This window comes from Ictidomys tridecemlineatus, chromosome 8, assembly GCF_052094955.1.
Source record: "Ictidomys tridecemlineatus isolate mIctTri1 chromosome 8, mIctTri1.hap1, whole genome shotgun sequence".
Taxonomy (NCBI): Eukaryota; Metazoa; Chordata; class Mammalia; order Rodentia; family Sciuridae; genus Ictidomys; species Ictidomys tridecemlineatus.
The window spans coordinates 83,521,275-83,547,066 of NC_135484.1; positions in this window are offsets into that span (position 1 = coordinate 83,521,275).

Sequence of the window (25,792 nt, forward strand, 5' to 3'; positions counted from 1 at the left end):
CCATATGACCAGACAGAATCAATAAAATGTCAAAAATTTTGACATGACACAGGCATATGGAACAACTAGGATACGTGATTTCTTTTTTCCTCACTAGGAAAATCATAAATGTTCAGTCACCGTCTTCAAATGGATAAACATAAACTTAGGAAAAACTTTCAAGGAAGAGAAATATGTCTAAGTACTAGAGAAATTGTTCCTCTAAGTTAAGTTTCTAAGGATATATCTGCAAATATTATTTTTATATATTTTTTTAAGAAAATGTCTTTAGTAGCAATATAACTTACTAATTGAGTAAATCAATGTGTCATTCTACTGAAATGTACTTCATAGGAACAAGAAAATTTTGTACAAAAGTCTTCCATAGAAAACAAGGTAAAAGCCACAGCATGTAGCATTCTAGAATATCATATTTAGAGAAGGAAAAAAGTAGATGGGTGAGAAAACCTCTGAGGCTAAGGGGCAGAAAAAAGATGGCAAATAATTTTCACATTCTCAATTTAATTTACAAGCTGTAAAAACCCCAAGAAGGAAAAGTATGCATATCTCATGTGCCAGCCAGTGTACTTCACAGACTTTTATTATACCCTAGAAAAGTTGTCAGAAATGTCATGATTAATGACAAGAACAACACAATACAGACCCAGATGTCCAAATCATCACTTTCCCCGTACACATAAGATCTTAGGGATTTGCAGTTAAGAAGCAAAAAGGGAATCAATGATTCTTGCTCTGGATTAGCACTCTCTGAATCATGTTGTCAAATTCTTTGCTACCTTTCTCCCTTCCTTTCTTTCTTCCTTCCTCTCTTTCTTTTTAAATATTTTTTTTCTGTATGATAGTGGTAAAAATTTGCTATAAAAAAAACCTGGAAACACAAATAATGAAAAAAAAAAGATAATTCTACCACTCAGAGCTTAAAGTATGTCCCTCTACAAACATTTTAATCTTAACATTAAATTACAGAATGAAATGGTAGTATTGAGTTTTCAGCCCTGCACCATGTAGGCCATGGTCAGCTTGTGTCAGCCTTTCCTATGGAGACACTGGAAAGCCCAACAAGGTATTCCAATCAGTATTCTCTCTGGAAAAGGGAAAAGGGGATGGGGACAGAAAGGAGAATAACTAATAAAATGATAATTAACAAGATGATAATTTTAGAATACCATTCCTCATCAGGGGGGAGATTGAAGTCTAGACCCAGGAACCCCAAATTGTATCTTATTGATAGTCCCTAGTAATAATGAGTAATTTGTGTTGCTTCCTACATGCCATGAACTGTGCTAAGAGTTTTACCTGCATTATTTCATTAATCCTTCCCAAAATCTTAAAGATAAAGAATTTGCAGAAGAAAAGGTGAAGCTAACAGTTACAAAATGAGATCAAAACCAAGTGACACAGTGCTAGAGCTTCAATACCTCATTATTTTTCCCCACTCCTTAACACTCTCCACCAACAAGTGTGTGGGCCCGATTGTTTTAAGAATATTTTAAAGACAAGATTTCCAAAAATATTAACACTAATTAATTATTAAATATTATTTTAAAAATATACTCTATAGAAAGCAGTAAAGACTCTAAAAGATCCAGTGGTGTTGATTAATGTTATCATCATAATTGAATTACTTTCTACTATTTAGTGGTGATGTTTAATAACATATCTGGTTTAAAATTTTATTACATCATCTTTTTATCATATTTTAAATAGAACCAAAAGTATGGTAATTCCTGATTCACTTACCATTCAAACTTAGCCGTATATACAATCCTAAAGGCATTGATAACATATAAACAAAAAAAATGTGCCATATGAGCTTACATTTGTTAAGTATTTTAATTTCTTCAAGAGATTTGAGCAGTTAATAAACAAAAAGCCTTCTACTTAAAAAAAATAAAAGGTACCTACTTTAAAAAAAATAAAAGTTTTCTGTTCTGTATTCACAAGCCTGATGATTTATAACAGATTTGAGAATAAACAGCAGGGAGTTGCAATTTAATTGATTCGAAGTTTACTTTTTCAAAATAAAAAGAAATCTGAAGATCCATTGCACAATTGTAAATGTATTTAACAATACTCATCTGCACAGTTAAAAATAATTAAGATAGTAAATTTTATGTTATATGTCTTTTATCAAATGAAATCAAATTAAAAGTTAAAACAAAAATAGCCCTAGTTTCAGGACACAGCTTTCTCCTATGGTGTTTTCTGGCCCAATCTGAGCCTTCCCGTTACTGAATTAAACTGAGCGTACGGGAGAAAGAAGAACGAGTTTCTATCACAATTATTACAAGTTTTTTGAAAAGTGTCAGTGCGCTGCCTGTCCGTTATCAAGTTGTAGGGGTTTTCATAGTTACTATAAATATGGAAGAATTATTTACTTTCAGTTCCAGTGGGTTAGAAAAAAAGGAAAAAAAAAAGTCCTTTCACAGTGATTTTCCTTTTCTTGCTAGAATTTTTCTACATTTCTCTAGGACTTATCATAGTTATTAGAAGGGTTGGTCATCAGCCCTGCTGAGAATTCCTTCCACTATCTCTTACCATTCTTTCCAAAGAGGAGAACACTTAAAATTTAGCGCCTACTGCTTGGCAATTCCCAAAGGAAGAGGCTTGAACAGATTCCCTTGGCTCATTAGGCACTAGAAGTTAGGCCAGTTTTTTCTTGGTGGACACTTGGGGCTGTTTTCTGATAAGTGGCAGTTCTCTGGCTAAATATATTCTGCACTTTTTGGTGGGAAGCCAGTTTTGACAGGTCAAATAAAGAGTCACTTGGCAAACTGATCTTCAGGCAGTTGACTGCAAAGGACATGTCCAGTCTCAAGAGTCCAGGCTATCCCTCTCTAACAGAGATTAAGACTGGGGTAGAATTCAAGGATATCAGTGCTGCATAGAAAATGTACTTTCCAACTTAATCAAAAACCAGCTTTATTATAGTTCCTCCTACTAGGAAATATTTCTTTTGGCTTTGCTCTAAGAAACAGTTGCCCAAAATAGGATCCCCATTCTGCTGTGAGTCAAACTCAATTGTACCATTGATCCTAGAGTTTGACCAGTTTCAGAAAGCCAGAGCTGGAAATATAGGATCAAGGAAAACCAACAGCTTTCTCAAAATACAGACTGGAACCCACATGCTTCAGCAGCAGCTCTGCTGACCCAGCTTCTCCTTCGAGAATTTGGCTTGACTTGGAGGGGTCCGTTTTCAGTGAGGTGAATGAACAGTTGGCAGTCTGGCTCTCACTTACTGTAATTGAGTCAGACAATTAAATTGCCTCCCAGTTACTGAAAATGTAAACCACATACACCATATGTAGGTCACAGCATTCCAGTGGTGCATGTCCAGTATAGTGACTTAATGCCTGGATATGGAGGATTCTTTTGAGTCAGAGGAGCATAGCATGCTGGCTCAGCAGCTGCACATGCACACAAGGAGGGCAGCACCCAAGATCTGGAGCTTTGGAAGATATCCTAGAATTGGTGCTGCAGCACATGGAATTATTTAGACAAAACAATGTGTCAGCTTATCATTGTGTTGTAATTTTTGGATCGCTTTCCTTAAAATCTTAAAATGAACTGTTTGTAAAATCCGTTCCTTATACACACCCTTCTCAAAAACCTCCATATGTCTTCCCCAAACCAAAGTTGTATTCAAAGATGTAAAGTAAGCATTTTTGTGTTAGCAAAGTAACTGAACTAAGACTGACCAATGTCTCAGCCTAAGTTTTTATATTATACAGCCTTTAGAGAAAGTAGACTTAGTGACATCTATTGTAGCTACAGAGAGGAGATGGATTTTATACATATGAATGACAGTGCAGCCAATTGATTATTTTAAATAGGAGAAGATGAGAAAGATAGGAGTTGTATAATCAATCCTACTTTCAGATCAAGAACTATTTTCACTTCCTAAATAGAATTCAAACACTATTCCATTAAAAGTTTTACTTAAATTTCTTTTTTTTTTAATATTTGTATTTTCCTTGGCAAATCTTCAATCTCAGGGTTGTAAACATCACCAAGCCTATAAGCTTGTTGACATCTGGCTCCATCATTAAGTATTATCTGTTGTTAAAAATGTAATTTTTCTAATTTATCTCAAGCAGAATTACAAAGGTATGTTTGTGTGTCTGTACCTGTGTATTGCCCTAGCCAGGGATATTTCCTGGGAAATAAAAAGCAGCGTTATGGATCCCCATTTCATCCCTTAGACCCATACTTAGCATATCATGATCATAGAACTATAGGAAATTTTTAGTGAAGAAAAACAGTATTTACTCTCTTTGTAACCCCATTTCTACTTTGGGTATTTTGCCTATGAGGTTTTTAGCAACACCAATCCTTCTTCATTAATCTTGGGTAAAGAGTCTGGTCATTTCATTTTGTTTGTTTGTTTGTTTGTTTGTTTATTTATTTACATGTGGTGCTAAGAATCGAACCCAGTGCCTCACACAAGTACGCTACCTCTGAGACACAAGCCCAGCCCTTATTGCTTCTATCTTGAGTGTCATGTAAGTTAAGAAAAATTCTCAGCTGCAGAGCAGCATATTCTTGCTCCTTCTTTCTCTTCTTCACTCTTCTCAAGGTTTTCTCACTCAGAGTATGGAACCCATTGCTCCATGAAAAAAGTGCACCTTGGACTCTTGTACGTCTTCACACAGTGATGAAATAAAATGCAGCACTAATGTAAAAAAAAACTTATTATATCAAGTTCTATTCCCATGAAGTCATTTACTTTTTAAATTTCTAATTTAAGATATGCATTGTACTTAGAAATAACATGTGGTGCTTACATGAGGGGATAACTTGAATAGTATGTGTGTGTCCTACAGTTTAGGCAGGCTGACAAATATACATGGAAAACATAAAATCCAAGAACACATTTATTAAAACATATATTAAATCTTACTGAGTCAATGTTATTCTTGTTTGTAAAATTCTTTGTTATGCAGAAGATCTTATGTAGCCAACATAAACTAGTAATTTAAATGTAGGCAGAAATCAAACTATTACATATATTACTGGAAAATAGTTAAAATACTTTTAGAGTGAAAAATTATAAAAGATGTTATGATATCAAACTAATTTACCTCAAAAATCCCCTCAAACACAAAACATACTATCCAAAATATCACATATAAATACAATAAATAAGAGGTTTAACTTACAATAGTAATGAATGTACAAATTCCTAAGTTTACTTCTTATGAAAAACATATTGCCGAGTTAAAGAAAAAAAGCTACACTTTAATAAAGCATTTATAAGAAAATTAGAATGGCAAAAAAGTTCTTATTTTAAAAGATGTCAATAATTTGTCCAAAATTGTAAGATGATCTAACTCTAACAAAATTCCAATGAAACATGTTAAGCAAAAATTTTAAAAAAAATTAAAAAACCATAAATTCATCTGGAAAGACCAAATCTTCTCCAATTCTTCAAGAATATGTTCAAAGGCTTTCTGCATTGCTCAAGTGCTGGGCATGTGGTGGAGGGTGTCTAGGTGCTGTTAAAACAGGAGAATGCCCCACCTCAGACACTGGGAAACAGCAAAGGCACAAAATGGAACAGAAGTCAAATGTGTGTGAGAAAGCAAAGTTAAACAGGAGAAATGCAGACTGCACTGATGGTGAAGTGGTGGGAAAGACTTACATTTAAAAAGAAAATATCCCTCCATCCCTTTGTTTATATAGTGGGAACAGACCATAAGGAAGCAAGACTGGATATTATTCAGAGTAATCTAGGTGAGAAATGTGGATAAAAAACATTCAGGTTATGGGTACATTTTAAAGGAAAAGCCAATGGGATTTGAGGATGAACTCACTGAGTCCGAACCATCATGCCAGAAATCCCACAATGCCAGGAGCCAATCTTAGTGGGAAATAGTGCATTGAAAAGGGTCTGGGGAAATCTTCCTAAGACACTGCTTCCAGCCAATGGGCTTGCAAGGATGTAGCATGGGAGTGTGTGGGCTTTGGGTCCAACAACAAACCAGAAAGAATGAGAAATTAGGGACTGAGAAGAAAGGATATATTTTAGCCAGCTTTTTCTGAAAATAACTCAGAATAATTTTAAAGGAGGAAAAGTTTATTTGAGGGCTCTCAGTTTCAGAGATCTTAGTTCATAGAAAGCTGGCTCGAGGTGAGGCTGCACATCATGGTGGGAGAGTGTGGGGAGGGAAGAAGTTCACATCATGATCTGGAAGCAGAGAGAGTCTCTATTCCCCCGGCACAAAATATATACCCCCAAGCTGTGCCCCCACTTCCTAACTCTGCCAGCCACCCCCTACCACTTATTTGCCATTCAATTAATCCCTATCAGGGGATTAATTCACTGATTGAGTTAAGACTCTCGCAACCCAATCCTTTCTCCTCTGAACCCTCTCTAATTGTCTCACATGTGAGCTTTTGGGGGACACATCACACCCAAACCATAACAGGGTAACTACTGTATCCTGTGTTAAAGAATAGCTTCAACAATTTTAACAGCGTGACATTGCTAAGGCACAGAATCTAGTACCAAGTAGTTTATGAATAGAACAAAATAATTTAGTTTCATTCAAAGCTGTTGTTGAAAAATTACCAGCAGTTTATTTAACAAACATACTTGGTTCTCACACTTCACTGAAAAATAGTGTACAAGCAGAGAAATGAAAAGTTGTGCTCCCTTTATGTACAATGAATCAAAAAGCTTCCTGCTGTCAGGTATAACTGATTAGAACTAATAAAAAAATAAAAAATAAAAAAAATAAAATCAGTTCAAAGAAATAAGAATTAACTGTTTAAAATCAAAGGAAATAAAGAAAATGGGAATTTATTCAATACTCATTTATATTCCTTACTGTGTATGCTATTCCTGATGTTAGAGATGTGGTAGCAAACAAAAATTTCAAAAGCCTCCACTTCATGGAATATATATAGAGATAGGAGACAAATGTAGCAAACAATGAACAGTAAAATCAACACCCATCCAGGGGCAGGGTGAAAGAGCATGAGAGAGGCATAGCATATTGCAAAGGCCCTGTGATGAGAGTTTCCTTGGTAAATCAGGGTCAGACAGGTCTTCAGGGTGTCTGGAGTAAACACAGGTGGATGAGATAGGAGATGACAGGCCCAGAACCACATTGGCCAGGGCAGACTATAGCCTCTGGAGGCCACTGCAGGAAGACAAGTTTTCATTTTAAGTGAAACAGGAAGTCACTTGAGGATTTGAAGCAGAGTAGTGGAATCACTTGACTTATATTTAAAAAGAAAATATCCCTCCGTCCCTCTGTCTATATAGTGAGAACAGACCACATTTCTCACCTCCATTACTCTGAACGAGAGTTGATATTGTTCAGAGTAATGGAGGTGAGAAATGTGGATAAGAAGCGTTCAAGTTATGGGTACATTTTAAAGGAAGAGCCAATGGGATTTGAGGATGAACTCACTGAGGATCTGGGGGAAACAAAAGTGACCCTAAGAAAATGTCATATATTTGGTCGGAGCAAATGGAAAAACAGAGTTGTCAATATTGAGATGGAAATTCTGTGGGAGGAACTTTGGGTTGATCAGCAGTTCACTTTCTGATGTGTTAGTTTGGGATTCTGATTAAATACACAAGTTGAGATTTTGAGGCGGCTGTTAGATGTAGTTTGGAGTTTGGGAAGGAGTTCTGAGTTGGAGACATAAGTTTCCAGAACATAGATGCTATTTAAGGCTGTGAAATGTAAGCATAAATACAGGTGAGGATAGAAGGAAGGACTGAACCTCAGGGCAGAGTTGGAGGAAATGAGAAATTGGCAAAGACTGAAGAGGAGCAGCCAACGAAGCAGGAGGAAATCCCAGCAAACTTGCCTCCTGGGAAGGAAAACTGTCCTGCCTGGGAAGCCAAGAGTTAAATAGAAGTGTGGGGGAGGAGGGGTTCCTGGAGCCCTGCTGCTAGCAGGTCCAGTGAGAGGAGAAGAGAATTGTGTTCTGCACTGAGGAAAGAATGGAGGGTAAGGTAACAGCCAAGGGACATTCTGAGGAATGACTGGAGCCAGAACCTCAGTGAAGTGGGTTTAGGAGAGGATAGTCTTAAAAACAGTACACATCAATGTTTTCAAGGAGCTCGACTATAAAGGGGAACAGAGAAGTGAAAAGTATCTGGAGGAACATGTGGATTTAGGAGAGAGATTTTTGTTTGATTGGTTTTTTTAAGTGTGGAGAAATTGCCATATATTCCCAGTGGTAATTACATAATGAAGAGGGCGGGGGGGGGGGGCGGAGAAATCAAGATACAGGGGAAAGAAGAAAATTGAATAAAACCATGACCTCAAGTAGGTGAAAGTAAGTGGGTTCCAGGGTAAGAGGGCTGAACTTTGTTAGTTGTGAGGCCACTCATCAGTAGCAGGAACAAGGGAAGTGGGGGTGGGGCAGCAGCACAAGGGAGGGTGGGGTGGGGGGGTTCTTCTTCCTTCTCAGAGCCCCACTGCCATGCTCTGAGGCATCCAAGCCCCTGAATGCTCAGGAGGCAGATGCAGATTCACAGACTATGAAAGGCCCTCCCTGGGACACCCATGGCACTGGCTGCTACATACAGTATGGAATAACTGCCCCCACCGAGCCCAAATTCCTGATCTATCCAAAGTGAGAAGAAAATAAATAAATAAATCTTGTTGTTTTAAGACATTACACTTAAGGATTTTTGTTAGGCAGTCATCGTTAACTGACGTATCAGTGAGATTTTCTTTTGTTGTTATTGTTTGAGACAGGTTCTTATTATGTTGTTGCCCAGGCTGGCTTCCAACTCTCGAACTCAAACATCCTTCTGCCTCAGGCTCCAAAGAGCTGAGACTAGGTGCACACCACCACACTTGGCTCAGTGAATATTTTTAAACTACATTGGACTTGAAAACAGGGATAAAGAAGTTTTTAGAAGTTTGAGGGACAAGAAAGAGACATGAGATCTCTTTTGTTTTCTTTTCAGAGTATAGGATACATAGAGGGAAAATAATATGTTGGGATGTGCAAAGGGAGTTTTTCTCTAGCCACATTCAGATGCACTTTACCATGTAGGCTCAGAGCTAGGAATAGTTGGATTTCTCATGGGTTGGATGGTGTGTGTGTGTGGTGTGTGTGTGTATGTGTGTATTTCATTTTGTTTTGATTTGTTTTGTTTTGGGATGGGTTGTCTTTATCTTGATCACAGGCTGGATTCAAATTCCTGGGCTCAAGTGATCCTCCTGCCTTACCCTCTGGAGTGACTGGGACTACAGGCATATACCACCACACCTGGCTCCTGAGTGGATTTTTTGACAGGTGACTATGGTAAAGTGAATGAAATGTAATTGAAAGTATTCGAGGAGGTATTATGATGAAAGATCATGGAACTCCATCTAAAGAACAAACAAATCTTATATTTTTAAACTGCTCCTCTGCTGATTTAAAATAAATAACACACTCTATCAATCCATGCAGAATTTCACTGGGAAATCATTTTTTTCCTGTGTTTCTTTGCTTCCTTAACAATCATCCTCATCTTTCTTTTAAGAATACAAAGAACCTGAAAGTAAAGCATTTGTTATCAATTATTTGAAGAACACATTATGCAGTCAGCTTTATAGATTATTATGGATTATAAACTGTTAGAAGAGAATCCCTGTAGGTAAGTTTTTAAAGTCCTTTTGCATAAGGCTGTGAAAGATAATAAGTTAAAAGTTATTATTTTTTTTAATAAAAATGAAGAGATATTGGGCTGGGGATGTGGCTCAAGCAGTAGCGCACTCGCCTGGCATGTGCGGCCCAGGTTCGATCCTCAGCACCACATACAAAGAAAGATGTTGTGTCCGCCGAGAACTAAAAAATAAATATTAAAAAAATATTCATTCTCTCTCTCTCTCTCTCTCTCTCTCTCTCTCTCTCTCTCTCTCATCTCTCTCTCTCTCTCTCTCTCTCTCTTTAAAAAAATGAAGATATATTATCATTTATAATGCTTGTAAATAATTTTTCAGTGGAAAGGAAAGATCAATCATATGTGAACTACTCCATTTGTGTGCTCAGATTCTTTGGGATGGTTGGCTCATGGTCAATACTCAACTACAGGTTTGTTTAACAAATGAATGCATAATCTGTCTGGTAAAGCTCACATTCTTATGAAGGGAAGAGAAAGTCATCCCTGCTAACATTTACTTTTTCTGGTCATTTTCAAGTGCATTTGTGAAACTTCATGTCTAGTAGAGTTTTTCTAATCTAGATTAAGAGTTTGGCATTCCAGCTTTTCTTCATGCCATTACTTTGGGATGAAGAAATTGTGTAAAAATCCCACTTCAATGAACATGTGTTATATTCATGGCAAAGTACTTGCACTTAATTACTAAAAACATAGGTGCTCAGTTGAATCTTTGTCAATGTGTGAGCTACTGTTAAGTCATAACGACATCTTTTAAAATGCTTTATGTTGTACAGTCATTAAGTCTGGCTTACTTTGACCTGTTAAGACATGATGACTTAATAGAACTTGTTTCTTTTTTTTTTCCTGGTATGAATGGATACAGACTTCTCAATTTCATTCCAGAAAGTGAGTAAAAGTCTACTAATGCACCTTTACTTCAAGAAGATCCCAGTTTCCTTACTGAGCCAAGAGACGCATTAATATTCCAGAGATAAAAGGCAGCCTCTCTAATGATGAGTTGGCCTCCTCTGTAGGTAACAGACAACAGTGATGCTCAAAATCTGATAGAGTGTTTTATTGTCCACCAAAATGTTTTTCTTTCAAATAATTTCCATTATCAGACTTCTCCATTATTTTCCCAGAATAGGGTATTAGGTATATACCATGCAATGATGAGGAGAGAGTCAGTGGCATAGCTACCAACATATGAAATATGATTTTTATTAAATTAAACCACCCAGACGGTTTAAGTAACAATGTCCAACACAAAGATTCTAATGCAGGAGGATTAGGAAGAGATTCAGGTTAAGTAGTTTAGACCAAGTAACTCAGGTGCTTCCACTGTACCAGTCTGGCACGGATGTACTGACAGGCCTTTAAAAAATTGCTGATTTATTCAGCTGAGTTATGTGGCAGGTTCCTGTTTGTGTGATTCCAGAAAGGATGACAAGGTAGTAAAACATGTTTTTTTTCTCTGCACTAAAGTAGATGAAGTTACGGCTGTTACTGTTACATGCAGAAAAAGTGATATCTTTTCCAGTATTCACTTTGTGCGACCAGTTGTCTTTTATTCATTTCACTAAGATGAACTTCTTGGTGATTCAAGAGTTGTATTCATAAACAGTTCTAGAATGTTATTTGGTTGTATTTTCATTTTAGTTGTCTTTCTCTATTGCAAATATTACCTCATCACCATCCAACTAATCTATGAATCTTAACCTAGGAGCCACATCCTGCATGGGGGTTATTTTAATCTCCTTATTGTGGGAAGTACACATTACACTTTGAGAAACCATATTTTTTATTTGGTAAAAGACTATTGTTTTCATAATATAACAAACAAATAGAAAAGCTCAACAAAATTCTGTGTCATAGGAATGCACAGAAGATAATCAATTACTCTGGGAACCCTACTCCAGAATCATATATCAAATTGAGGGGTGTAGAAGTATTCATGTTCTGCACTCATCAGAAGAGACATGTTAATAACCATTAGTCGACATTGGTTATGGGATGTTACTGCTCAGTCTTTTGAATCTTAAGGCACCAGAGGCATTAGCATCTTTCACAACTGCTACCTGTGACTCATTCCTCCCTTTTCTACCACCATTTCCCAACTCCAGTAGCCCTTCCCTTTTCTGCAACTTTCAACCAGAGTGTAATGATACTCTGTTCTGCCTACAGTCCAAAAATCCTTGGGATGATTAAGATTAAGACAGTGCTGCCCAAGGGGAATTGTTACTTCACTTCTGCATATTGACTTTCAAATTAATAAGATAATTGTTCAGATTCTCCATTCCACATTTCCAGGATAGTCACAGACTGTGTGTGGAGCCATTTACCCTGAAGCTTAATCCATAAACTTATAAAAATGAAATGGAGATCCAGTGAATGATGTGCAATGTCCAACACCTATTAAGTTTGGCATTTGGAAAGTGTTTAACCACTGTAAAATAACTGATTTTTGTTTGCCAAGCATTTTCATGACCATGATCATTTGATTAAAAATTTCTAGGAGCTGATCAGGAAAATTACATTTTAAAAAAGAAATACACATGCACACATACATATACACATATTTCATATATATTTGAGTTTCATCCAACAAAATATCCCTTTCCTTTTTATTTTCTATTTCAGCAGCAAAGATAAAGGAGTCTGGATATAGATGAGAAAGAAATGTATGGCACATTTTCAAGTCTAAATGCTCTTCTTTAATATACTGATGGATGATTATAAGACCTGTTCCTATGGAGAGCAAAACCAAACCAAGGAACCCATTACCCTCTCTAAGTCCATAGAGCCAGATTCCTTCCCAGTTTCTAAACCAGATCCAACAGACAAGGTCAGAGATGACTTGATGAAAGAGCTCATGAAAGGGGAAGGTGAGTACACCTGGTTGTCTGTTCTTGCTAGTACAACATCAGTTTCACTGAAGGCTTAAATACAGTGCAGTAAATTCTTGTTTAACTTCATATTCATTAGAACCAAGTCAAATACCTCCAGTATCTAAAAAAAAAAGGATCACAATTTTTTTGTGGGGATGAAAATGTTGATCATTATGAAAATGAATATTGAATTGCTAACTTCTGTAATGATTTGAAACATTAGGATTTCTCTGATATCACTTAGATTTTCATTCTGGTGTATTTCTTGATGCCTTGTGACATCATTCCTAGAATGGCAACTTTACCTGTGATATGCTGTGGGATGGCAAATATGAACTGAATATTGAGTGATGATAATAGATACACATAAATACAGCTTTCCATTATAATAGCAAACAACTGCCATGATGACTGATATCTTGGTTTTTGATCTTAGCAAAGAGAGATGAAGATGTTAAGTGCTCTTTTATTGTTATTGTGTTTTGTACTCCAATTTAATAATCATCCTGGACACAGTAATAGCTCAGACTGGGCAAATAAAAGTTGGTTTAAATATTTTAGTTAAAGTGAAAATGTTTGTGGAATATGCAACCTATTTCTACATGTACTCATTTTATAGATTGAAAAGAATAACAAAAGCATTCCTGGCAAAAACTAAACAAGAACAATATTTAAGTCATTGTGTATCATACATAAGCAACTTTGGTAGGTCCTGGTATGTCAAATTATTGCCTGGATTTGAGTCACATTTAATTCATTGTTTCTTTAATTTTTAAGATAAACCATATTTTTAATTTAAAGAAATTTAGAACTGTAAAAATTCTTTATGCATTTGTTAATTCAATATTATATTTTTTTTCTAGAAGGAAAAGGAGGTATGAAGAGATTAAATGATTTTCTTAGCATCTCAAACAATTAAGTAGCAGATCTAATACTAAGAGTCAGGCGCCGTTTCTTGTGGGGTCTAATTGGCTTCAAGTACAAAGGTAACACCTTGCCTTCAGTGGCTCAGTACCTACCTACGTATCAAATGACTAAACAAAGATAACATCTAGATGGACAAAGACTGCTGTAGATTTGAGTAAAAGGGGTAGCTTAAGGATGGCTCCTTGCAGGAAGAGACATCTAAGCTATTCATAAAAGAAGAGGGGTGAATCAGTGTTGCTTGCTGAAGTATTTCCTTAGGCTCAGAAGTGCATGTGTGCAGGAAACTAGGCACCTCCACAAGCTGGGCAGGGAGTAGGGAGAGATGAGACTGGGCTGCTGACCAAGAGCCTCAAGTCTTATCAAATAAAAAGTGCAGGCATTATTCATTATTCTGAAAGCAAAATGAGAAGTCATCAGGGTGTTGGCAGAGGTATAACACTATCTAATTTTAATTTTAGCAGAGATTGTCATATTAGAATGTGGTTATTGAATTGGAGAAAGGGAGACAGGAGGCTAGAACAATGCTGCTTCTATCACAATGTAAAGGGTATTTGTGAAAACTGGAAAAAATAAGTCCCTTCCTGTTGGAAAATTGTTGTAATGTATAGAGTTCATTTGAATAAGACTCTCTATTGCCATTTGCCAGAGACTTATTGACATGGATATTGAAATCTATGTGATATGATGTGACATACTTGTCCAGGTCACAGCCTCCCCAATTGGCCCTGACCACATACTATTTCTAAGAAACTCAAAAAATAATCATGTCTAACTCTGTAGGGCACTTAAAATTTATAAGCCCCTTTTGCAAACATTATTTCATTTATTTTTCCTGATAATTCTGTGAGGTAGTTAGAACAGGTGGTATTTTTACCCTCATTTTATGGCTGAAAAACTTAGGCCTCACCAAAGTCAAGTGACTTGCCTATTGCTACAGTTGGGGACAGTCTCAGTACTGTTATCTTAACCTCCAAACATTATCCTTTGTCAGCTCCTTGTTGCCTATAAAACCACAGAAGGTAAAATCTCAAAATATAAAATATGTACATTTCTTAATAAGTTTACCAAGCACTTGGCAACATAAATTGGGTGGAGTAGGGTGGGTAAAAGTCAGTGACTTTTCCTTTTTTGAAGCCAGAAAATCAAATTTAGGAACTTTCATAGAATACTAGTCTGCCAGATAGTCCTTGACTGTGGGAACAGGAAATAAACTTGGCTCTTTCTGGTTAAAAAAGACTATTGTTTTCCTCATATTTAAAACCCAAGCCATATTTCAATGATTTAATCTGTATTTCTTGTCCTGCACATGCCTTTAACATAGATATAAAGAAGAAATTTGGGGCTGAGGATGTGGCTCAAGCGGTAGCGCGCTCGCCTGGCATGCGTGCGGCCCGGGTTCGATCCTCAGCACCACATACCAACAAAGATGTTGTGTCCGCCGAGAACTAAGAAAAAGTAAATAAATATTAAAATTCTCAAAAAAAAAAAAAAAAAAAAAAAAAAAAGAAGAAATTAAATCCCAATTACCAATAATATTCTACATTCTTAATTAATTAAATATAAATGTGTTAATATAGCTATAACACATGAGAATGTGTAACATATTTTACATTCTCTACTTTTCACTGAGTTAAGAAGCTAATGATTCTTCTATAAAATATGTTTGAATATTACTTTACAACTTTGCCTGCATAGTTTTGAATGTAAGTTAGAACAAAATATCAAGCATATTTGATTAACAGATATTTTAAATGGCACCAAGAAGGAAGGAAACTAATTTCAAAGTCAGGATTGAACATTTCACATTCATGCAAGATGCAAAAGGGCACTCTGCTGAGCAGCAAGTTTAGCTCTTTTTCAAAATTATTTATAGAACACTTTATTAGTTTCTGTAATCAAATCCATATAGACACATTCAGCTATTGATAATGAGACTCTAGCTATATAATTCAATTTGAATGGCAAAATTATTTTACCTGAAAAATACTAGTGAGAGGGTGTAGCAGAATTCTAATGATTTGATGGTCTCCTTTCCAGCATAGGCCTAGAGTGCAGAGAGGTGATGCAGTGCCAGGTTAAGACAGATCCCAGACTCAGCCATCTGTGTTGCTAGCTTCCTCTGCCCCTAAGCAGCTGTGTGACATGGATAAGATGCTTCACCAGGTGGTTATTATAATTATATGAAATAAAGTATATAAATCACCTATAATAGTGCCTGGCATATACTAAGTGTAATGTAAGCAGTAGTTTTGTTAACATAATTTGAAGGGTTATTGAATATTGCAATTTCTGCTCAATTGGGAAGGCTAAGTTACTGCTTAAAAGCTTTATGTAAATATATAGGCAAGATATAAAAAATACATTTAAGAGAAGCTTGAAGAATTATTTTCACTTTTCTTTCCCTTCCATAATCTTCATTAGGGAGAAAAAGAGAGAACTTTACAACTTTATGGTTCCTTTACGGCCAAGTGCCAGAACCATCTCTCTGTAACCATCTCCAAAAGGAAAGAATGCAGAATAGTGAATTGATGTCCTTATGATTGCTCAAAATACATAGACAGGTAAGATTGTGTGAGTCATAATTCCTTGGGAGGGAAACCCCAGCTTAGGAAAGCATCAAATAAGCAATTCATGTCTAAAAGTCTGATTTATGCCTAATATGGCGTTTTCACACTGACTCTGAATGATGTCCATTACCCAGCATGAAAAAATTGTTCACAATATTTGATCAGTGTTGTCATTGTATCCAGACACAAATCACAGAAATGCATTCCAATGAACAATACTTAAAATGTCAAGATAAAGATCAAGGAGATACGTGTACTGATTTTTCTGGTTCATATGTTCGTCTTCTCCACAAAAATGTGAGGTTTTAAAAAATAAGAACTACTTAATTTTGGAAATATTTTCCACTGAAAATAAACAGTAAACCCCGATTATTTTTTTTAACAAAACAATTACTCAGTAACATTCTTGCTATCTCAAAAAATGAAATAAACATAGGTTTGTAATGGCCTAAATAGTAGACTTCTCAGATTTCTGAAGAATATACAGCTGTGAACTTTATATCATAATTTAAAACAGACTGGAAGATACTACAATTTTCCATAGATAGTCATTTAATATTTCCAAAGAAATATCATTCTTCTTAGGTTTCAAATGTCTTAAATTTTGTAATACACCATAGTTTTGCAATAAAATATTTAGAGGAACGTTATTTCAAAATTTTCTGCCGTCTGGGGTAAAAAAGAACAGTACATTTTTTATAGCTCAGTTGCAATGGTTAGAATTCTTTTGATTACAAATGAATGAAAATCCAAACCAAACTGGCTGAAACCAAAATAGAATTTATTGCCTCACCTAACCAAGAAACTTAAGAACAAATCTAGCTTTGGTCAAAAGCTTGACCAGGTTCAAATGATATCATCAAGACATGGGTTTTCTCTGTAACTCTTGGCTCTGTCTTTTACTCAAGGCACAGAATTATTATTCTATTTTCAGACAAGGTTGACGTCGTGGTTGTAAGTTGGCTGCCACATCTTCAGTGCTTCAGGCTTCCAGGTTCCCACTATGTGGGAAAGAGAGTCTGCTTCCTGGAAGCTGAAATAAAAGACCCAGAATGGAGTGTCAGCAGCTGTGATTGGCCCATGTGGATTCCTGTACTATCCTTAGACAAATCATATGGCCAGGCAGAGAAATGCACAGTTATAACCTGGGCTTTGAGCAAACACATCCCATTATGGGGCCAGCAGTGGGTTAGTTTTACCTAAATCATGTGATCTAACCTGATGAGGTGCCATTCTTCCAAAGCAAGCTGGAAGTGTCTTTGTTGTTTCTGATTTGAGGCTCTATCTGGGTAAGTTTTAAGCTACATAAAAGCAAGGGTCTTACAAAATTTTCTTACCATTTTATCAATACACATAGCCTGGTCTCTGGGATAAAGTCATAGTTCAATGTAATTGAAGATAGTGATGACAAGCTTTATTTCTAGTCAGATGAATAAAGATGGGTTATGGTAAGACTTTCATTACTCTGCAGCACTCATGCTCTTGATGGCCTCTCCTTCTTGAGACTGACCCTTCCTTGATATTGATGATTCTGTGCCATTTGGTTTCTGCTTCGGACAATTGTGCATCCTTTCGGCAGCCCCACGGGTAGCTCCCATGTTTCCATTCCCATTGCCATGGTGGCAGTCTTGATCTTTCCTTTCTATCACCTGTAAAAGGTAATAGCTTCCTGATTAGTTTTTCCACCCCTTGTCCTTTCCTTCTGAAATATTGTCAATTATAATAAATAGGCGCTCACTTTCTACTGCTCTGAGTGAACTCCAAACTCGTTTGAACTCAAATAAGGTTCCTAACTTGCTATTTATTGTGTTTTCCTGTTGTTTTCGAAAACAGTGTAAATGCCTATAGAGGAAAGAGTATGTCTAATTCATTATCTTGTTTTGTTTTATTTGGTTTACGACTTTCAATCTCCTATTTCAATGATTTTGTTGTAATAAGGCATCAGTAGCTAAAAGTTAATGAATAAATGAAAATGAGTGACATAGGCCACTGTTAATGTTCTTTGTGGGAATTTCATCCTGGTGGGATCATAAATAGCAAAGAAATTTCCAGTGAATAGAGAGTTCCCTTTTAATAGTTGATTTTAAGTCATATTGGAGAAGATCCACAGTCTATGTCTTGGTAGCTTTGAGATGGAACTCTTTGAAGTTATATATTTGTACAAAGCAAAGAAGACAGTATTTTAATTTGGGTTTTGAAGGTGCTTTTCTTCTCAGCTGTAGCATTTCATCACATATGTACCACAGATGAGTATCTGATATCTTTTAAAAAAATCATTTCTGGGCAACCACAGAACAAGAAATACAGTCTTTTAATAAATATAAAATACTCATCTTGAATTAATTAGAGAAATTTAAATTAAGAGAAGGAATAAGTATTTTTAAAGTCAGATTAGCAAGATTAAAAATATGTTGTTGACCAGTTTTACAAAGATGTAGAGAAGGAAGCATTCTTATACATCATTGGTGGAATGCAACCTAGCCTTGGCTTTCGGAATTAAATATGTATGTTCTCATTTCTAACATTGTTAATGGTGTATTCACATTCTCTGAAAAGGCTTGAAGTTCATATGGTTTTAAGAAATTCTTTGATTTTAAAAAATGATATTTTTGTGCTGTCTAAACTTGTATAAAGCATCAAAACATTGGGAAATGTTGTCAGTTGCCTCTGTATTTATTATATTTATGTTCTCTATATCCATTTCTCCCTGACTCAGCCTCAAGCTGTTAGAATTCACAAGTAATTATTCTCAAAGATTTTAAAAACTGATCCTCTCCCTTTTTTCAAAAAAATAAAAAAAAATCATTGAATAGATTACATTAAGCATTTCATGGTGGGCATCAATTTTTACTTTAAGGGAAGAAAATAAGAATGCCCCCTTCTGTACCAAACTACAGGGGAAGGAGGAGAGATATATAATTCCCCAACATGAGGGACTAACACTCTGTGCTCTGGAATAATCTAAGATGTAGCAAAACCTCTGAGGAAAATGTTAGTAGAGTGCTGAATAGTAAGTGGTCTGGGAGCCTTTAAACAGCAGAGATGATGGAAAAGAGGTTTCCTCCCTCCAAAACCTTGATACTTTGTAAGATCCTAAAAGAAATTTTATTCTACTTTAGTAATAGGAATGAGACTTAAGAATAATTGACTTTAAATTTTCTGCCAACTTAAAGGCAAATGTATTTGGAGTTTAAAGGTCTTAAAAGTATCTATTCATTTGATCTATTTTAATTAATTAAAACTCATTTACTTTAATTCTAATAATTTTTTCTGCATATATTCTAATATAATAACACAAAATATATGTAGAGATATTCATTTCAGCATTATTTGTAATTACTTTTTTTTTTTTTTGGTATTGGGGATTGAACCCAGGCCTTATGCATGCAAGGCAAGCACTCAACCAACTGAGCTATATCCCCAGCCCATCTGTAATTGCTTTTTTGAAAAAGAACAGGGAGCAACCCTAATGTTTATTAGCTGAAAACTAGAAATTACCTGTGGCTTAGCCTTGCAGTAGACAAGAGTGATAGAGTCTAATTTAAAAGAATGAAATAACTGTATGTTTTAGTTAGCTTTTTCACTGCTGTGACTAAAAGACCCTACCAGAACAATTGTAGAGAAGGAAAAGTTTATTTGTGGGCTCAGAGTTTCAGAGGTTTTAGTCCATATACAGCCAGCTCCATCATGGCGGAAGAGTATGGCAGAAACAACCAGTTCACACAAGGATCAGAAAACAGAGAGATTTAACTTTCCAGATACAAAATATGTACCACAAAGCCATTCCCCCGATCCCCCATTCCCTCCAGCCACACCTGTTACCACTTGGTTAATCCCTGTCAAGGACTTAATTCATTGATTGGGTTAAGACTCTTACAACCCAATCATTTCTCCTCTGAACCTTCTTGTGTTGTATCATATGTGAGCTTTTGGGAAATACCTCACATCCAAACTGAAATAGTGCATATGTAAAAATGTGACAATATGGGTACATGAGGAAAACTGTTCAAAAATGCTAAATGAAATATAACAATGTTCAAAATAATACATGAACTATGATCCAGTGATTAAAAATGAATATTCTAATGTCAAGCCTAGAGAATGAGAGATGGTTTTGGAGCAGTGTGCACCCTTTCATTTCAACATTCACCATATACAATAGTTACTTTTATAACAGTAACAGAGATTAACATGTTCCAAACACCATGTAAGTTTCTTACTTCCTTTTCTTAAAAAGGTTTACACAATCTTGCTTCTCAAAAGCACTTTTGGCAATTGATCTCTGCTCACAGATACAAGGAATTTTTCCTTTAATTATCAGGTTCAAATACCCACAGGCTATGTAGCTACCGACATAGTATTTCTATCACATGTACAGAACGCATGCTAATTCAATTGACCATTTTCAGATTTGTGCCTCAGTCTTGTGGCTTTTCTTTGGTTTGGATGAAGGGCACCTCACTTTTCTTGAAACAAAATAATTGAAAATGTATTTCTTAGCATAGTAGCTTCATAGGCAGTGCCTGCAAATGGAGAGAGCAGAACATTATTGCTCTTACTGATAACGCTATTGTGGATGATAGCCCACGGGGTGCTGAGGTATTTTTCCAGGACTCTCAGGCCTAAGAGAATCCTGTTTACATCAGACAGTGCTGAAAGTCAACCTTCATTCTTCCATGCTGCATGAAGTCAAATGTGCCATCACAGGGCCTTTACATACATTTCATTACTCCTTAAGGGAACACTAGGTCTTTTGACATTTGTGGACCAGCATAAATTTCAGATCTGCCAGGAATTTAAAAATGTAACTATTTTTCTTTAATAAATATGTCTTCAATATGGTGCTTGTATAATCCGGACTGAAAAGAGAATGTATGCCTTATTCCTGAAAAGAACAAAGCATTTTAAGGTAAAATAGTCACTCCATGTTTGTGGTTTTACTTTCCACTGTTTCAGTCAACCAGCAGTCAACCAGAATCTAAAAATATTTAATGGAAAATTCCAGAAATAAGCAATCCATAAGTTTTAAATTACATGTTATATTGAGTAGCACGACGAAGTCTGACTCTGGATGTGACTCATCCCTTTGTCCAGTGCATTCACACTCTAGATGACTCTATGGGTCACTTAGTAGCCACCCTGTTCACCAGATTAATTGACATGGTATCTCAGTGCTCCTGTTCAAGTAACCCTTGTTTTGCTTAATAATGGCCCCAAAGTACAAGAGGAGCCACGCAGGCAACTGGGTTGTCAATAAGAAGCCAGAAAATGCTTCTTTAAGTGAAAAAATGTAAGCTCTCTTTTTGCAGTAACGAGAATTGAACCTGGGAGCTCCTTACTACTGACCTACATCCCCAGCCCTTTTTATCGTTTATTTTAAGACAGATCTTACCAAATTGCTGAGGCTGGCCTTGAATTTGCACTCCTCCTGCCTCAGTGTCCCAAGTTGCTGGGATGATAGGTGTGTATCCCTGGGCCTGGCTGTTTTCTATATAAGAAGAGAAAAAAAAAAAATGTACGTCTAGACTAAAATCTACAGCAGGAACAATTTTTTTTTTTTATTTCTGAAATTGTAAGGAAGGAAAAGTAAATGTGTGCTAATTTTGTTGTCACACCTTCAACTTCAAAAGTTATGACCACAAACTGGCTGTGGTGGCACATACCTGTAATCCCAGCAATGTGGGAATCTGAGGCAGGATGATAACAAGTTTCAGACCATCCTAGGGCAGTTATTGAGACCCTGCCTGTCTCAAAATAAATATAAAAAAGGGGTAGCTCAGTGGTAGAGCACCCCTACATTAAATACACAGTACCACAAAAGAAGTAAAAATAGCAACCACAGAGTGTGATAAGTGCTAAATTTAAATGGATAAAGAACTAGATTTGCATATAAACAGTTCAGTATTACCCATGTTTTCAGGCATTTACTGAGAGTCTGAGGACATATTTCCTGCAGATAAGTAAGGTATGGTAAGGATTATTGTATGGATTGGAGGCTAATTAAGCAAGAAACTTAAATTCTCCTTCCATAGTTTTCAATGTGATTTTGCCACAATAGAGCAGCTGTGGCACTAAGCCCAGGCCATAGACTAATGGTGGCTCTTGTAAACATATGTACAATGTTGTAAATACTATGGCTTTTTTCAGATTCATATTATGATAAAAAGCTTAAGCAATAATATACATTTAATGTTAATCTTTTAAATATTAATATCACTAGGTAAGCCAAAAACATCACAGAATTTCCTTATGCTGAAGGCTCACCCAGTTGGTAACTTCCCATAATTTCTCTCATTTTCTAACTAAGTAGGTCTTGTAGTATTTTCTTTTTTTTCTTTTTTTATTGGTTTTTCAAAACATTACAAATCTCTTGACATATCATATTTCATACATTAGATTCAAGTGGGTTATGAACTCCCATTTTTACCCCAAATACAGAATCACATCGGTTACACATCCACATTTTTACATAATGCCCTATTAGTAACTGTTGTATTCTGCTATGTTTCCTATCCTCTGCTATCCTCCCTCCCCTCCCCTCCCATCTTCTCTCTCTACCCCATCTACTGTAATTCATTTCTCTCCTTGTTTATTTTCCCATTCCCCTCGCAACGTCTTATATGTATTTTTGTATAACAATGAGGGTCTCCCTTCATTTCCATGCAATTTCCGTTTTCTCTCCCTTTATCTCCCACCTCATGTCTCTGTTTAATGTTAATCTTTTCTTCCTGCTCTTCCTCCCTGCTCTGTTCTTAGTTGCTCTCATTATATCAAAGAAGACATTTGGTATTTGTTTTTTAGGGATTGGCTAGCTTCACTAAGCATAATCTGCTCTAGTGCCATCCATTTCCCTGCAAATTCCATGATTTTGTCATTTTTTAGTACTGCATAATACTCCATGGTGTATAAATGCCACATTTTTTTATCCATTCATCTATTGAAGGGCATCTGGGTTGGTTCCACAGTCTAGCAATTGTGAATTGTGCTGCTATGAACATCGATGTGGCAGTATCCCTGTAGTACACTCTTTTAAAGTCTTCAGGGAATAGTCCGAGAAGGGCAATAGCTGGGTCAAATGGTGGTTCCATTCCCAGCTTTCCCAGGAATCTCCATACTGCTTTCCAAATTGGCCGCACCAGTTTGCAGTCCCACCAGCAATGTACAAGAGTACCCTTTTCCCCACATCCTCACCAGCACTTGTTGTTGTTTGACTTCATAATGGCTGCCAATCTTACTGGAGTGAGATGATATCTTAGGGTGGTTTTGATTTGCATTTCTCTGACTGCTAGAGATGGTGAGCATTTTTTCATGTACTTGTTGATTGATTGTATGTCCTCCTCTGAGAAGTGTCTGTTCAGGTCCTTGGCCCATTTGTTGATTGGGTTATTTGTTGTCTTATTGTCTAATTTTTTGAGTTCTTTGTATACTCTGGATATTAGGGCTCCATCTGAAGTGTGAGGAGTAAAAATTTGTTCCCAGGATGTAGGCTCCCTATTTGCCTCTCTTATTGTTTCTCTTGCTGAGAAAAAACTTTTCAGTTTAAGTAAGTCCCATTTATTTATTCTTGTTATTACCTCTTGTGCTATGGGTGTCCTATTAAGGAATTTGGAGCCCGACCCCACAATATGTAGATCGGAGACAACTTTTTCTTCTATCAGATGCAGAGTCTTTGATTTGATATCAAGTTCCTTGATCCACTTTGAGTTAACTTTTGTGCATGGTGAGAGGAGGGGATTCAGTTTCATTTTGTTGCATATGGATTTCCAGTTTTCCCAACACCACTTGTTGAAGATGCTATCCTTCCTCCATTGCATGCTTTTAGCTCCTTTATCAAATATAAGATAGTTGTAGCTTTGTGAATTAGTCTCTGTGGCCTCTATTCTGTACCATTGGTCCACCCGCCTGTTTTGGTACCAGTACCATGCTGCTTTTGTTACTATTGCTCTGTAATATAGTTTGACATCTGGTATCGCTATACTGCCTGATTCACACTTCCTGCTTAGAATTGCTTTTGCTATTCTGGGTCTTTTATTTTTCCATATGAATTTCATGATTGCTTTATCTATTTCTATAAGAAATGCCATTGGGATTTTGATTGGCATTGAATCAAACCTGTAGAGAACTTTGGGTAATATTGCCATTTTGATGATGTTAGTTCTGCCTATCCATGAACAGGGTACATTTTTCCATCTTCTAAGATATTCTTCTATCTCTCTCTTTAGGGTTCTGTAGTTTTCATTGTATAAATCTTTCACCTCTTTTGTTAGGTTGATTCCCAAGTATCTTGTTTTCTTTGAGGATATTGTGAATGAAGTGTTTTTCCTCATTTCTGTTTCAGAAGTTTTGTCGCTGATATACAGAAATGCCTTTGATTTATGCGTGTTAATTTTATATCCTGCCACTTTGCTGAATTCATTTATTAGTTCTAGTTGTTTTTTTGTAGACCCTTTTGGGTCTTCTAGATATAGAATCATGTCATCTGCAAATAGTGATCATTTAAGTTCTTCTTTTCCTATTTTTATGCCTTTAATTTCTTTCGCCTGTCTAATTGCTCTGGCCAGTGTTTCGAGAACTATATTGAATAGAGGTGGTGATAGAGGGCATCCCTGTCTTGTTCCAGATTTTAGAGGGAATGCCTTCAATTTTTCTCCATTCAGAATGATGCTAGCCTGAGGCTTAGCATAGATAGCTTTTACAATGTTGAGGAAAGTTCCTGTTATCCCTAGCTTTTCTAATGTTTTGAACATAAAGGGATGCTGTACTTTGTTGAATGCTTTTTCTGCGTCTATCGAGATGATCATATGGTTCTTATCTTTCAGTCTATTGATGTGGTGAATAACATTTATTGATTTCCGTATATTGAACCATCCTTGCATCCCAGGGATGAATCCTACTTGATCATGGTGCACAATTTTTTTGATGTGTTTTTGTATCTGATTCGCCAGAATTTTATTGAGGATTTTTGCATCTAGGTTCATCAGAGATATTGGTCTGTAGTTTTCTTTCTTTGAGGTGTCTTTGTCTGGTTTTGGAATCAGGGTGATGTTGGCCTCATAGAACAAATTTGGCAGAGCTCCCTCTTTTTCTATTTCCTGAAATAACTTGAAAAGTATTGGTATTAATTCTTCTTTAAAGGTTTTGTAAAACTCTGCTGTATATCCATCCGGTCCTGGGATTTTCTTGGTTGGTAGTCTTTTGATTGCTTCTTCTATTTCATCCATTGATATTGGTCTGTTTAAATTATGTGTATCCTCCTGACTCAGTCTGGGCAAATCATATGACTTAAGAAATTTATAGATGTCTTCACTATCTTCTATTTTATTGGAATATAGGTTTTCAAAATAATTTCTAATCATTTTCTGTATTTCTGTAGCATTTGTTGTGATATTGCCTTTTTCATCCCGTATGTTAGTAATTTGAGTTCTCTCTCTTCTTCTCTTCATTAGTATGGCTAAGGGTCTGTCGATCTTATTTATTTTTTTGAAGAACCAACTTTTAGTTTTGTTAATTTTTTCAATAGTTTCTTTTGTTTCTATTTCGTTGATTTCTGCTCTGATTTTAATTATTTCTTGCCTTCTGCTACATTTGCTGTTGTTTTGCTCTTCTTTTTCTAGGGCTTTGAGATGAAGTGTGAGCTTATTTATTTGTTGATTTTTCCTTTTTTTGAGGAATGACCTCCAGGCAATGAATTTCCTTCTTAAAATTGCTTTCATTGTGTCCCATAGATTCCTATATGTTGTGTCTGTATTTTCATTTATCTCTAAGAATTTTTTGATTTCCTCCTTTAT